Here is a 13,049-nt window from a genome sequence, read left to right on the forward strand (position 1 = left end):
GACTCAGCGGTGGATGTCAAGCTATGCTCACAAGACTCAATTGAATTTCATACCCTTGCGGCAAGTGTAGCTGCTGTGCTCACTCATCATTGATGTTGCGTTCATCAACAACAGCTTCTCTGCGCTTCTTTCGGCACCAATCTCAATTTGGTACTCTTTCTCATCCCAACCCCTTCCTTTTTCCCATTACTCTCTCTTATACCACTGATATTGATGCCATCAAAGACAGACCCCATCTCCTATATTCTATTAGGAATCTCCAAAACCTTGATTCTGCTTTGCATCTCTTTCACAAGATGGTTTCCGTAAACCCTTTGCCATCTGTGAAGGACTTTAATTTATTGTTTAGCTCTATTGTTAAGATGAAGCATTACACAGCTGCCATTTCGTTAATCAAACACTTTTTCTCCTTAGAACTCAAATCTAATATCTGTACACTCAATATTGTTGTCAATTGTCTGTGCAGTTTGAATCACACTCCCTTTGCCTTCTCTGTGGTGGGGTGGGGATGATGTTCAAAATCGGTTTGGAGCCCAATGTGGTCACATTTACCACCATTGTTAATGGTCTTTGTATTGAAGGCAATGTGGATTATGCTATTTGGATTGTTGACCACATGAATAACATGGGATATCAACCCGACGCCCACACGATTGGAACAATTATAAATGGATTGTGCAAGATGGGCAACACCCCTGCTGCCATTGCCATTCTAAGGAAGACGGAAACAAGAAACTGCAAACCAAGTGTTGATGTTGCAGGTTATAACGCAATTGTGGATAGTCTTTGCAAGGATGGGCTGGTATCTGAGGCTCTGAGTCTATTCTCCGAAATGACAACGAAAGGTATACAACCCAGTACTATCACTTACAATTGCTTGATTCAAGGGCTGTGTACTTTCAGCAGATGGCAGGAGGCTGCATCTTTACTGAGCGAGAGAAAGCAAAAGGGAATTATGCCGGATACACATACTTTTACTATTTTAATGGATGCTCTTTGTAAAGAGGGAAAGATTTCAAGTGCTAGAGCCTAGAGCCATACTTGGTCAAATGGTTCGAATGGGAGAAGAGCCTAACGTTGTCACCTATCACTCAATGATTGCTGGTTATTGTTTCCAAAATCAAATGGAGGAGGCCATGAAAGTATTTGATTTGATGGTTCACAAGGGATGCCTACCAAACGTTAACACTTATGCCTCATTAATCCATGGGTGGTGCAAGATCAAAAGGATTAATAAGGCTATTTATCTCTTGGATGAAATGATCAATAAAGGTTTAAAGCTGGATGTTGTGACTTGGAATACTCTTATCCAAAGTGGGTAAACCGTTAGCTGCTAAAGAATTGTTTTTTACAATGCACAAATTTGGTCAATATCCTAATCTATCGAGCTGTGCCACTATATTGGATGGCCTATTCAAATGTCACTTGTCTTCGGATGCAATATCATTATTTCGAGAAATTGAGAAGAATAATTTGGATCTTAATATTGAAATTTACAATGTGGTGCTCGATGGGATGTGCCGTGCTGGAAAACTGAATGATGCGTGTGAACTCTTCTCTTATCTTCCAGCAAAAGGCTTGAAACCAAGGTCTATGTAGGGAAGGACTTCTGATTGATGCTGAAGAGTTGCTGATGAATATGGAAGAGCATGGCTGCTTGCCAGATAGCTGCACGTATAATGTCTTCATCCAAGGATTACTACGACGAAATGCTGCTCTGGCCTCTGAAGTCAATAAAATATTTTCAGATTATGAAAGACAAAGGTTTTGCAGCAAATGCTACAACCATGGAGTTGCTTGTAGATTACCTCTCTACGCACAAAGGAGAGAATGTTTTTCAAGAATTTATGCAGAAAATTGTTTGAATATATCAATAAAACCTCTTAGTTCTATATTTGAATTGAGGATTTGATGAGACTTCCATGCTGCTTTTTGTTTTCAAATTGGCCACAGCAAAATTTTCCTTCTTGAGAAGGTTATGCATTACTTTACTCTAGTCATCTGCTTCGTTTTAAGCTTTATTCATATGGAATTTTATGGAACAAGTTAAAACTTATGATATAAGAATATTTGTATTTAATATAGTATTTGCTAATATATTTTTAAATTTAGATTAAATAATTCTATTAGAAGATATTATGTTAAATAATTTAAAATTACTTTATATTATAACAGAACGTATTTTCATTTAATAACATTAAAAACCAAAACCATAGAAAATATTACAGGAAAATAAATATGTATTTTATAAGGAGTAAAAACTTATTTAAACTTTTAAAAAAATTTAGTTATTTAAGTTAAGGATAATAGGGCATTTGATTCATTTTTAACCAAAAATTTCCTAATAAGTTTCGGTATCCTCAAATTTTATGCAGATAAACCTTTTTAAATTTGTGTATATGTTAAATTTTGACGGCTAAACTATATAATTCGATCAAAGTCCCAAAATCAAAAGTTGCATCGATTTGGTCAACAAGACATCGAACTACCAAATTCAAAGTGATGAACAAAGAAAATAATAAGTAACTATATTTTCTTTTCAATATTTATTTATAAATCCAGAGAATTAAAGGGTTAGACTTGACTATTCAATTGCTACAAAAAGTAATTCGATGTCAACTACTAATAAGGTTGGTGGTGCATAAAGTTTACAAATGTTAGAATCAATTTATATATAATTGGGGATTAGCCATAAACCTTCCTATAGTATTAATATTACTGTTGCTGAAAACGATTTGTTGTAAATATTTTTTTTTATTTCGCATTGTGTCCGAATCTTTCATGAAATCTTTAGCTTCTAGAAATTGGTCAAAAATATGAAATGCATGTATTTCAACCAAAACCAAATATATATAATAAAAATGTATCTTTTTTTTTTACCAAAGATAGGAAACTCGAACCCGCAACTTCTTAATTGAGTATGGGGAGACTATGCCATTTGAACTATTACTCGTTGGCTAATAAAAATGTATCTTAGATGAGTTGAAGTTCAATGTATAATAAACATGATGATATTCTATATATTGATGGTCTCGTCTTTTATATTGAGCGGGAATAACTATATACTATAATATATTTCGTTAATCTATGGGTCGATAAATAAGGTTATTTATATCTTGGATGAAATGATTAACAAAGGATTAAATCAAAAGGAGATAATACTTTTCAAGATAAAATTGAGAATTTGATATTTGTGTAGAAAGTTAGATCTTCGTTCATCCTCTCGCCTTGTTTTATTTTTTATCAACAATGTTTTACTATTAATTTTTCGCGTAAAGTAATTACTAATTTTACATTATAGATTATTTATTTAGGGAAAAACAAAATGGTATCTACTATCTACACAACAAAAAATCAACCATTAGTCAAAAAAAGATCAACTATAGATTTATATATAAATATATATTATTATTTAATTTATTTTTAATATATATTTTATATCCATAATTAATTTAATAACATATATAGCATGTTTACTTAGAAAAATAAATACTAATTATTATGATAATAATTATTTATTATAATTTAATTTTCTTAAATTTTATCGACATATAATACAGGATACAGGACCAAATATATAACTAAGTACATAGATTATATCAAAGTGTTTATATTTAAAGTTATCGGGTACCCAAACCAAACTAATCCGTTTTTAATCGGTTTGGTTTAGTTTGGGTACATACACAAAATATATAAATCTAAACCAAATTGAGTGGTGAAAGAGACAAGAACGTGGAAGGAGCTCTTGTTGCTTGAGATGTTGCTGCTAACCCTTGGAATTGAAGCTTCCGGTGGAGCCATGTCGGTTTTGATTCCTAAGAACACCATGATTCCCACCAAAAAAGAGAGGGTTTTTTATCCTTCATATGAGGATCAAAGCAGTGTTATGATCAAAGTGTTTGAAGGAGGTTTAGTGTGAGCAGAATCTGTTAATTTCAACTGACTGAACCGATGATTACATCTGACAAATACTGGGTTACCATAGTATCTTGTCTGCGAAAATGTTTCATGAAATGTATTATCTGATCCTTACTTGAACGTATGGAACATCATACCATGATCTCTTTGGTGTATTCTTGATTTCTGAAAATCTAACATTAAATAAAAAAAATTTGTCAAATTATTTTTTCAATAACCATTTATTTATAATATATAAAAACAGATATCAACTCTCTCTTCTTTGCTAATGATGCCATATCAACAATTCTAATAACTTAGCAAAAGATAAAAAATCAACCAATCACTATTTAGTAAAATATTTTAAAAAAATTAAAACAAAAAACTCTTATTTATTATTATTCAATTAAAACATAAAATACTAATTAAATGCAATAAACATACATTAAAAGTGTCATAATAATAATAATTATAAAAAATTTCAATTACAAATATTCAAATTCTGCAACTTATACATATTAAGACTCTTACTATTCTTCATTTCTTAATCTCTTAAATTTAATATAACATTTTTATATGTTTTTCATCTTCATTTATTTATTTTTTTAATTATTTATAAAAAAAACAACAAAAAAAGACAAAATGTAGCCATTAATGCAAATCAAAAATGAAAAAAAAAAAGAAAATGCAGTGTTATGATCAAAGTGTTCGAAAGAGAAGAACCAAAAACAAAGGATAATGTCTTTCTCGGAAGCTTGAGCTCCAAGCACCAAGAGGAACCTCACAGATCAATGTTTGCTTCGATGTAAACATCGATGGCATTCTTGAGGTCACGGCTGAAGACAAAAGTTCGAGGGTGAAGAAAACGATCAAGATCAACCACAGGAATGGAAGGTTGAGACCAGAAGAGTTGAAGAGAATGGTGAGAGATACAGAGAAGTTTAAGGAAGATGATGAGGAAGTAAAGAAGAAGGAGAAGGCAAAGAACTCGCTTGAAAACTATGCATATGAAATGAAGTAAAAATTGAAGAATCTAGAGAAGAAAATTGAGGAGGCAATAGAATGGTTAGAGAGGAACCAGTTAGCAGAAGCAGAGGAATTTGAGTTCAGGAAACAAGAACTGGAAAACGATCTGAAATCAGATTTTGTATCTAATGTTGTTCCAAACTCAGGAGTCCAAGGTTCCAATATGGTGTACTTGGAGGGTTCCACCAAGTGGTTGGGTTTGTCTCAATTGATGATATTCTAGATGTTGATGGCCTCATCTTTTATATTGAGCGGGAATAACTATATATTACTATAATATATTTCGTTAATCTATGGGTGATGGCATGGTGCAAGATCAAAAGGATTAGACTATTTATATCTTGGATGAAATGATCAACAAAGAATTAATTAAATCAAAAGGAGATAATACTTTTCAAGATAAAATTGTTTGAATATATCAATATAACCTCTTAATTGTTTGTTTTTTTTTTTTTTTTTGTCGATTCTTAGTTGTTTGTTTGAATTGAGGATTTGATGTTTGTGTAGAAAGTTAGATCTTCGTTCATCCTCTCGCCTTGTTTTATTTTTGATCAATAATGTTTTACTATTAATTTTTCGCGTAAAGTAATTACTAATTTTACATTATGGATTATTTATTTAGAGAAAAATAAAATGGTATCTACTATCTACCCAACAAAAAATTTAACCATTAGTCACAAAAAAAAATCAACTATAGATTTATATATAAATATATATATTATTGTTTAATTTATTTTTAATATATATTTTATATGTAAATATATATTTTATATCCATAATTAATTTAATAACATAATATGTTTACTTAGAAAAATAAATATTAATTATTATGATAATAATTATTTATTATAATTTAATTTTCTTAAATTTTATCAACATATATATAATACAGTATAGAGGACCAAATATATAACTAAGTGCATCAATTATATCAAAGTGTTTATATTTAAACTAAAGGAAAAACTACCAAAAGTACCCATGAAGTTTATGAACGGTGACAAAAGTACCCATAAACTAAGGAAATTAACGTTGTACCCATGAAAGATGGGTTCTGTATGACAAAAGTATCCAAATCCTAATTTTTTGTTGATTTTTTAATAAAATTCCTAAACTACCCCACCTTAACCCTATTCTACCGTCACTCCCTCTTTTCTCTTCTTCCTCTCTCCTCACTTATCCCTCAAAAATCCTCACAGAGTCACAGAAACTCTCCTCCTACCTCCTCATTGTCGGCCACCACTCACCTACTCTATTACCGCCAATCTCTTCCCCTCTCACTGCTTCTCACTCTCACTATTAAGGTGACTACAACACCTTCATCGCACACCTGTGACCCAACCTGAGGAGAATGCTGCCGTGGCGCGTCTGTTGCAGCCGAGGAGAACACCGTTGTTGCACACCTGAGAAGAGAGAGGAGTCGTGGTACTTTTGCATGCAAAAGCGGGTTCGGTAAAGAAAAATCAGAGAAGAAAGGGAGGTGGCACTGTGGATGGAGGTTCTGCCATTGACGATATTACAGTCGGCCGGCGAAGAAAAATGTATTTCTTTTTTTAAAACATTTTATTTTATTTTTCTTCTTTTCAGAAATTGATTTAGTTACTACTAAAATGATACTGTTCTATTTTTTTAAATCTGCTTCTATTTTTTATGAAGGCTGAGATTGATTTACAGAAGATCCAATTGATGGCTACTTCTACTTTTGATTTTTGCTGAAATAAATTTCAAATTGGATGAATGGATTTGTTGATTTTTTATGGTTGATGACTTTTTCTATTTCTAGTTTTGCTAAAGTGAATTGAAATTGGATGAATAGATTTGAAAATTTTTATGTTTTGAGTATTTTTTGGTGTTTGATTAATTTGGTTTGGGTATGGATTATAAACTTATGAGTGAATCGGTTGAGGTCCGATCCTCTACCACCATCACCACTACCATTGATTTCGGTCTGGTTTGTTGTAGGAGTAGTTTTGGACTCCATGGCAACAGTTGGTGCAAATTGAGTTATGAAAGGTTGAAAAAGTAAGTGAGTGGAGGTTGAGCGCAGGGTAGTTTAGAAATTTTATTAAAAAATCAACAAAAAATTAAGATTTGGATACTTTTGTCATACGGAACTCATCTTTCATGGGTACAGCGTTAATTTCCTTAGTGTATGAGTACTTTTGTCAGCGTTCGTAAACTTCATGGGTACTTTTGGTAGTTTTTCCTAAACTAAATTTGTCAATTTCTTTTTATTTTTCAATCATTATAAATTCATAATTATAAAATTGTTTAAAATCTAACAATATTTTTTTTATTTGATTCTATGATACTACTTATTTTATTATGTAATATATTTTAACAATGAGATAGAATATTAAAAATAGACTTATTTTAATAAAACTTATATATATATATATATATATAATTATGATATGAAATAAATATATAAACAAATAAAAATAAAAAAATAAAAATAGATAATATTGAAAAAAAACAGAAAAGAGATGATTATAGTAAGAATTGAACTCATAATTATACTCGTAGAAGATTTTGCAAGACTTACAATATTACAAAATGGGTAATGCTAGGTAGACAAAAAAACACTCAGAACTTGCCTTATTTAACATTAATTAATTGTCGTAACAATTAATGAATGCTAAATAAAGCAAGTTATGACTGATTTTCTTTGGTTACCAAACATTTCTGTTACAAAATAATGAAAATCAACTCAACAATACGTATACATTTAAAACAAGTGGTAATAGCATTTTTATTAGGGCTATTAAAATCTAAACCGATTTAATTAAATCGAAAATCGATTAAAATTGCACTAATTTAGATTTAATTGGATTTTATTTCTTACAAACAGTTGGATGAATCGAATTTTGAATTTACTTTTTATAATCGATCCAATCCAATTCAAATCACACAATGTGTTATAATGTTATTATTTTGTTATTACATTTACAATTATACTTATAACATGTTCAATTTGTTATATATTTTTATATTATTCAAGTATTATTATTATTTAGCCAATGAGTTATATCTCAATGGCATAGTCTCCCCATACTCAATCAAGAAGTTGCGGGTTCGAGTCTTCTATCTTTGGTAAAAAAAAAGTATTATTATTATTTAATAAATATTTTATGTTCAAAATGTTATTTATTTATTTATTTTAATTAATTTATAATTTTATTTTTATTATTATGTTATTGTTGGTTTTTAAGATATTGTTGAGACTTATTATGTCGTCGTTGTTGGTTATTTAAAATTTGATGTTGAGACTTATTATATATATTAATTTTTTTAATTTATAAAACCGTAAATCCAATCTAATGTAAATCGTTTGAAATTGTATTGGATCGAATCGAATTTTTTTAAAAAAAATATCTAATTCAAACCGTACCACAAATAAAATTAATAAAATTTAGATCGAATAAATTTTTAACTTAAAATAGATCCAAACTACACTGCAAACCTCTCTAATTTTTATGTAAAATATTTAGGATTGGGGGCATTACCCCATTGCCCCAATGAAGATTGGTCCCGACCCTAACAGTGTGAAGTTATCATCTTTTATTTGATTTTTTCTCTTTCTTTTCTCTTTTCTTTCTTTTTTTTTTTGTCTCCTTTAATTATCATTATTTTCATAATATTTTTCTTTTTTTTCTCTATATATATTCAGAAATTTTAGTACATAATATAAATATTTTAATACATAGCACCAAAAATTTTTAAAAATCACATATTTAAAATATTGATACCAAATAACAAAATAGGCATAATATTAAAATTTTAGTACACAATATAAAAAATTTTAAGGACTATATATTCATAATATTGAAACCTAATTAATAAAATATGTATAGCATAAATTTTGGTATACAATAAAAAATTTTTTAAGGACCACATGTTTAAAATGTTAACACATCTAACTAACAAAACACATTCACACAAATAATTTCTATGCTGAAGAAGCCTAGAGAAAAAAAAAACGCATGATATATGCGTACATAAAATTTTTGTTGAGCTTATGCCAACTTAATTGGATTTAATTATAAAAATGCTTATATGTATAACATCACCGCTAAAATTATTTTAGATTAATACAAAAAAATCAGTCATCAAATGAATTATTAATGTAAAATACATATTGAGTTATAGAAAATATATTAAAAATAAATTTAACAATACATATATATCATCTATCTATTTATAATCTATTATTAAAAGAGAAATTAAAATAATTCTACAATCATTTTTGAAGATTTGATTTTATTTACTTTATTTTGTTACATAAGATTTTTTTTTCTAAGTGGCCTAACCTTTTATATTTTTATATTTTACTTTAGAATTTTTATTATATTTTTATCTTTTCATAATCTTCCGTCTTTATAAGTTATAGAATTCCTGGTTAATATTATTTTTTTAATAATTATAATTGAGGTATTAAATTTTGTTTTATTTCTTTATATAAAGTCTATCACTTTTTATTTTTCGCTATTCTTATTATAAAATTGGTATTTAACCTTAGTTTTTTTACTTTTTTATTTTTATATAAGTTACCTTATGTTTTCGTTGTTAATATTAAATATTTTTAATAGATATAAATTGAATTGAAATTTAATTTATTTTCTCTTGTCATATTTATCTCTTCTTAAAAAAGTATATATATTTGTAATGTATTTTATATTATATAATTTATTTATATAAATTTTATTTTAATATTACATATATTATTGACTCCTCTAATAATATTTTTAAATTTTTAATGGCTGATTTTTTGGGTGTATATAATATTTTTCATAATGTCTATATGCTAAGGTGTAACAAATTCTTCAATGAAATATATTGGTACATAATATTGACTGTTGAATAAAAAATTACAACATATTAGCCTAAACTGGAATGTCAGAAGAAACTTAATAAATTTAAAAAACGTGGAATGAGATTGAAAATTCTTGTCATGCAGAAAAGTTATACATTTTGAAGAGGGAGAAAAAAGATGATAATATAGTTCAAAAGAAAATATTGAAGCGGTAGTAGTAGTTGGATATAAATAAAAATAATTTATGTTATTCATCTACTAAATATCAACAATGATAATAAGTATGACTCTATTAATTTCTTATAATAACTTCTACGGGTATGCTTCTTAGATCCTCTTTGTATGTATGTTTTAGAGAAATCAAGAAAATAAACGCAGAAATCAAAGGTAGCCAGGCTGCCACCTTATCTCAATGGTTAATATCTATAAATGCAAACTGTACAAGTTGGTTTGGTAGCAGCCTATAATAAAAAGGGATAGTGACAAATAAAACACCAACAGCATCAAATTCACCTTAGTCTTATTGCTATTAAGTTTTCATTTCCCTCGGGCCTCAGTAGCATACAAAATTTATCTAAGAAAATGTCTTAACTAATTAAGAACTAATTAACACCTACAACTGCTAGGAAGGGACACAAAAAAACTGAATAAAGACAATTTCAAGTGCAAGCAGAAAGTAATTTTCTGTATTTGGTGGAGATGTTTTGAAATTGCTTTCGGCCAATCTTAAACTATTTTCAAAGTTACTTACCATTGTTTATTTATCCCTTTATTTATTACAGCTATAAAATACTTTTAAGGTGAAAACTCAGGTGCAGTCGATTTCACGTGAAGTTGATAGGTCAAATCAGTCAAATCATCTGACAGCTCTCAACTATCAACTTCACGTAAAGTCGACTGCACCTGAGTTTTCACTTTTCACCTATATACAAATATAAATTAATTATTATATCTTTATTAATATAAATTATATATTTTAATATATATTTTATACATATATTATAATTTAGTGGCTATTTTTCGTATAATTTAGTTTATTAATAATTTTTAAAAAATTGATCCCAAAATAAAAATATGATGAAAATTTGGTCCTATTACATGATATATTAATTTGTATAATTAAATATATATGTTATTTAATTAATTTTTAATTTGTATTTTGTATTTTAATATATATTTTATCGTTGATTTTTTATTTATACTTAACATGTTGGTAAATATAATATTAAATTTATTGTGGTAGTTTTTCACTTATATATCCGTTGTTTGAGTAAATTAAAGTAGAAATTTAGTGTTTAATTACAGTTGATATTGGAAGAGTTTTAGATAATAATATATTTTGGGAGGTAAGTAATAATAAGTATTGAGTTAATGAAAATGAGTAACAGTATATGTAGTATGAGAAGTAGTAGCATTGGAATTGGCGTTGTTAATTCTCTGACTCTCATTTCCATTTCCGTTTTTAATTTGTTTCATCCTCAATCCTCATCATGGCTACCATTTTCTTATTCTTTCTCATCATCCTTATCACTCTTCATTCTTCTTCTTCTTCCTCCTTCAATAACAACCACTACCCCAACCCTTCTTCTTCTTCTTCTTCTCCAATATTAAGCAGCGCCACCGCACTTTCCCAGTACCACCAAGTGTTCTTCCTCAAGAACAACAAGAAAGATGATGATGGTGACATGATCAAGAAGAGGAGGAGGATCGTCAAAAGGAACTACAAGATGATGAAGAAGAAGAGGAACAAGAACAATAACAAGAACAAGAACAAGAACTCATTAAGTAGCAGCAGCAGCAGCAGCAGAGCATTCTCTGTAATGCTACCAAAGGGATTCGTGCCGCCGTCGGGTTCGTCGCCGTGCCACAACGATCAGCCTAACTCCGCCTACTCCTCCTTCCACTGCCACCTCACCTCACAACGCCCTTGATCAATGCAAACAAGGTTTAATTTTGATCTCACCTTTCTTTATTATATCAATTGCTTTTCAATTTTCAATTTTCAATTTTTCAATTTTTCATTATATATATATATTTGCTGTAATAGGAGCCAGGATGCACAACATCGTTCAAGATACTAACACCAACCATTTTTCTTTTTCTTTTTAGCTACGCTGCTTATTAATTGTAACACCAATTATTCATCAAATTAACTTTCTTGCTTTTTAATTTTCTGTTATAATACTTAACTTGCTTTGCTTGTAATATAAATGACCATATCCTTAAAGTATCTATGTCATATAGAATTATAAATGCTCCAATTAATGGGAGAGAGTGTTACGTTCGTTGCTATATTATTATATGTAGGAGGTATCATGTGAGCTTGCATTATTTCATCTCTCTTCGTCGGGGGAACCAAAAATATAGATATAATACAAAAACGATAAACCAATCGTGGCGTTTACTTTGTTTTGTTCTTGTTCATGCATGCATAACGCCATTGATTATAGCTATAGAGAGCTCTCTACACGATGCATGTGCCACCACCAATACAAACTAAATTCATCATTATTAATTCCAAAAATAAAATAAAACGTTTTGTTTCAATATGAGGATGACTACTAGAATGCGTTTTTAGTTTGCTATATAGGGAGCCATGCATGCTATGTTCATTGCCCAATGCAAGAATGTTAATATAATATTATTATTCTTATTTGTGGAGCCACATCATGTCGTGATAAATAATGTTGAATTAACTTTCTTCCAATCAAGCATATTCTCAATCAATTAAAAAAAAAGGTTATTTACACGTTTCAAACATAAAAATAATTAGAATTCTTATTTATTTTTTAATTAGATTACTTAATATAATACATTTTTATTTTGAATATTATTTCATATATAACCACTATTCAAATAATAAGCTTCTATTCTTTCTTCTTTATAGACTTTTTTAGAGGTGAGGTGATGAGGGAAGAGTAAGGGGCACGCAAAATCTAGATTTTAAACTTTTGCTCATTCTAAGGCTTAAGCTGCTATACTTTAGGATCACGGAACCTTTCACTATTTAATTTAATTAAGAAGCAAATTCTTCTCATCATAAGTATATATTTTCCATTATTCTTTTCACACTATACGCCACCCAACATCATAATAATTAATCGCCAATAACTACAAAATGGCAGAAGGAAGAGGGAACATTCTATTAACATGCAACATCTTGTCAGCTTTTCTCTCTATATATTAATAAAATAATTGGTCTTCCCTATTTCTTTTCTTCTTTTTCTTAATTTTCTTTACTTTTGTCGAAAAAAAAAAAACAAGCGCCTATTAAACTCTCTTATATGCAATACTGCAAATAACTATAGTTATACTT

At 28.9% G+C, this 13,049-nt stretch overlaps 1 pseudogene; it reads left to right on the plus strand.

Moving 5' to 3' along the window:
- Window positions 1-92: 92 nt before the first annotated feature.
- Window positions 93-1,986, plus strand: LOC107622563 (uncharacterized; annotated as a pseudogene).
- The last annotated feature ends 11,063 nt before the right edge of the window (window positions 1,987-13,049 follow it).

The sequence above is a fragment of the Arachis ipaensis genome, chromosome B10, assembly GCF_059453495.1.
Source record: "Arachis ipaensis isolate K30076 ecotype BB chromosome B10, ASM5945349v1, whole genome shotgun sequence".
Taxonomy (NCBI): Eukaryota; Viridiplantae; Streptophyta; class Magnoliopsida; order Fabales; family Fabaceae; genus Arachis; species Arachis ipaensis.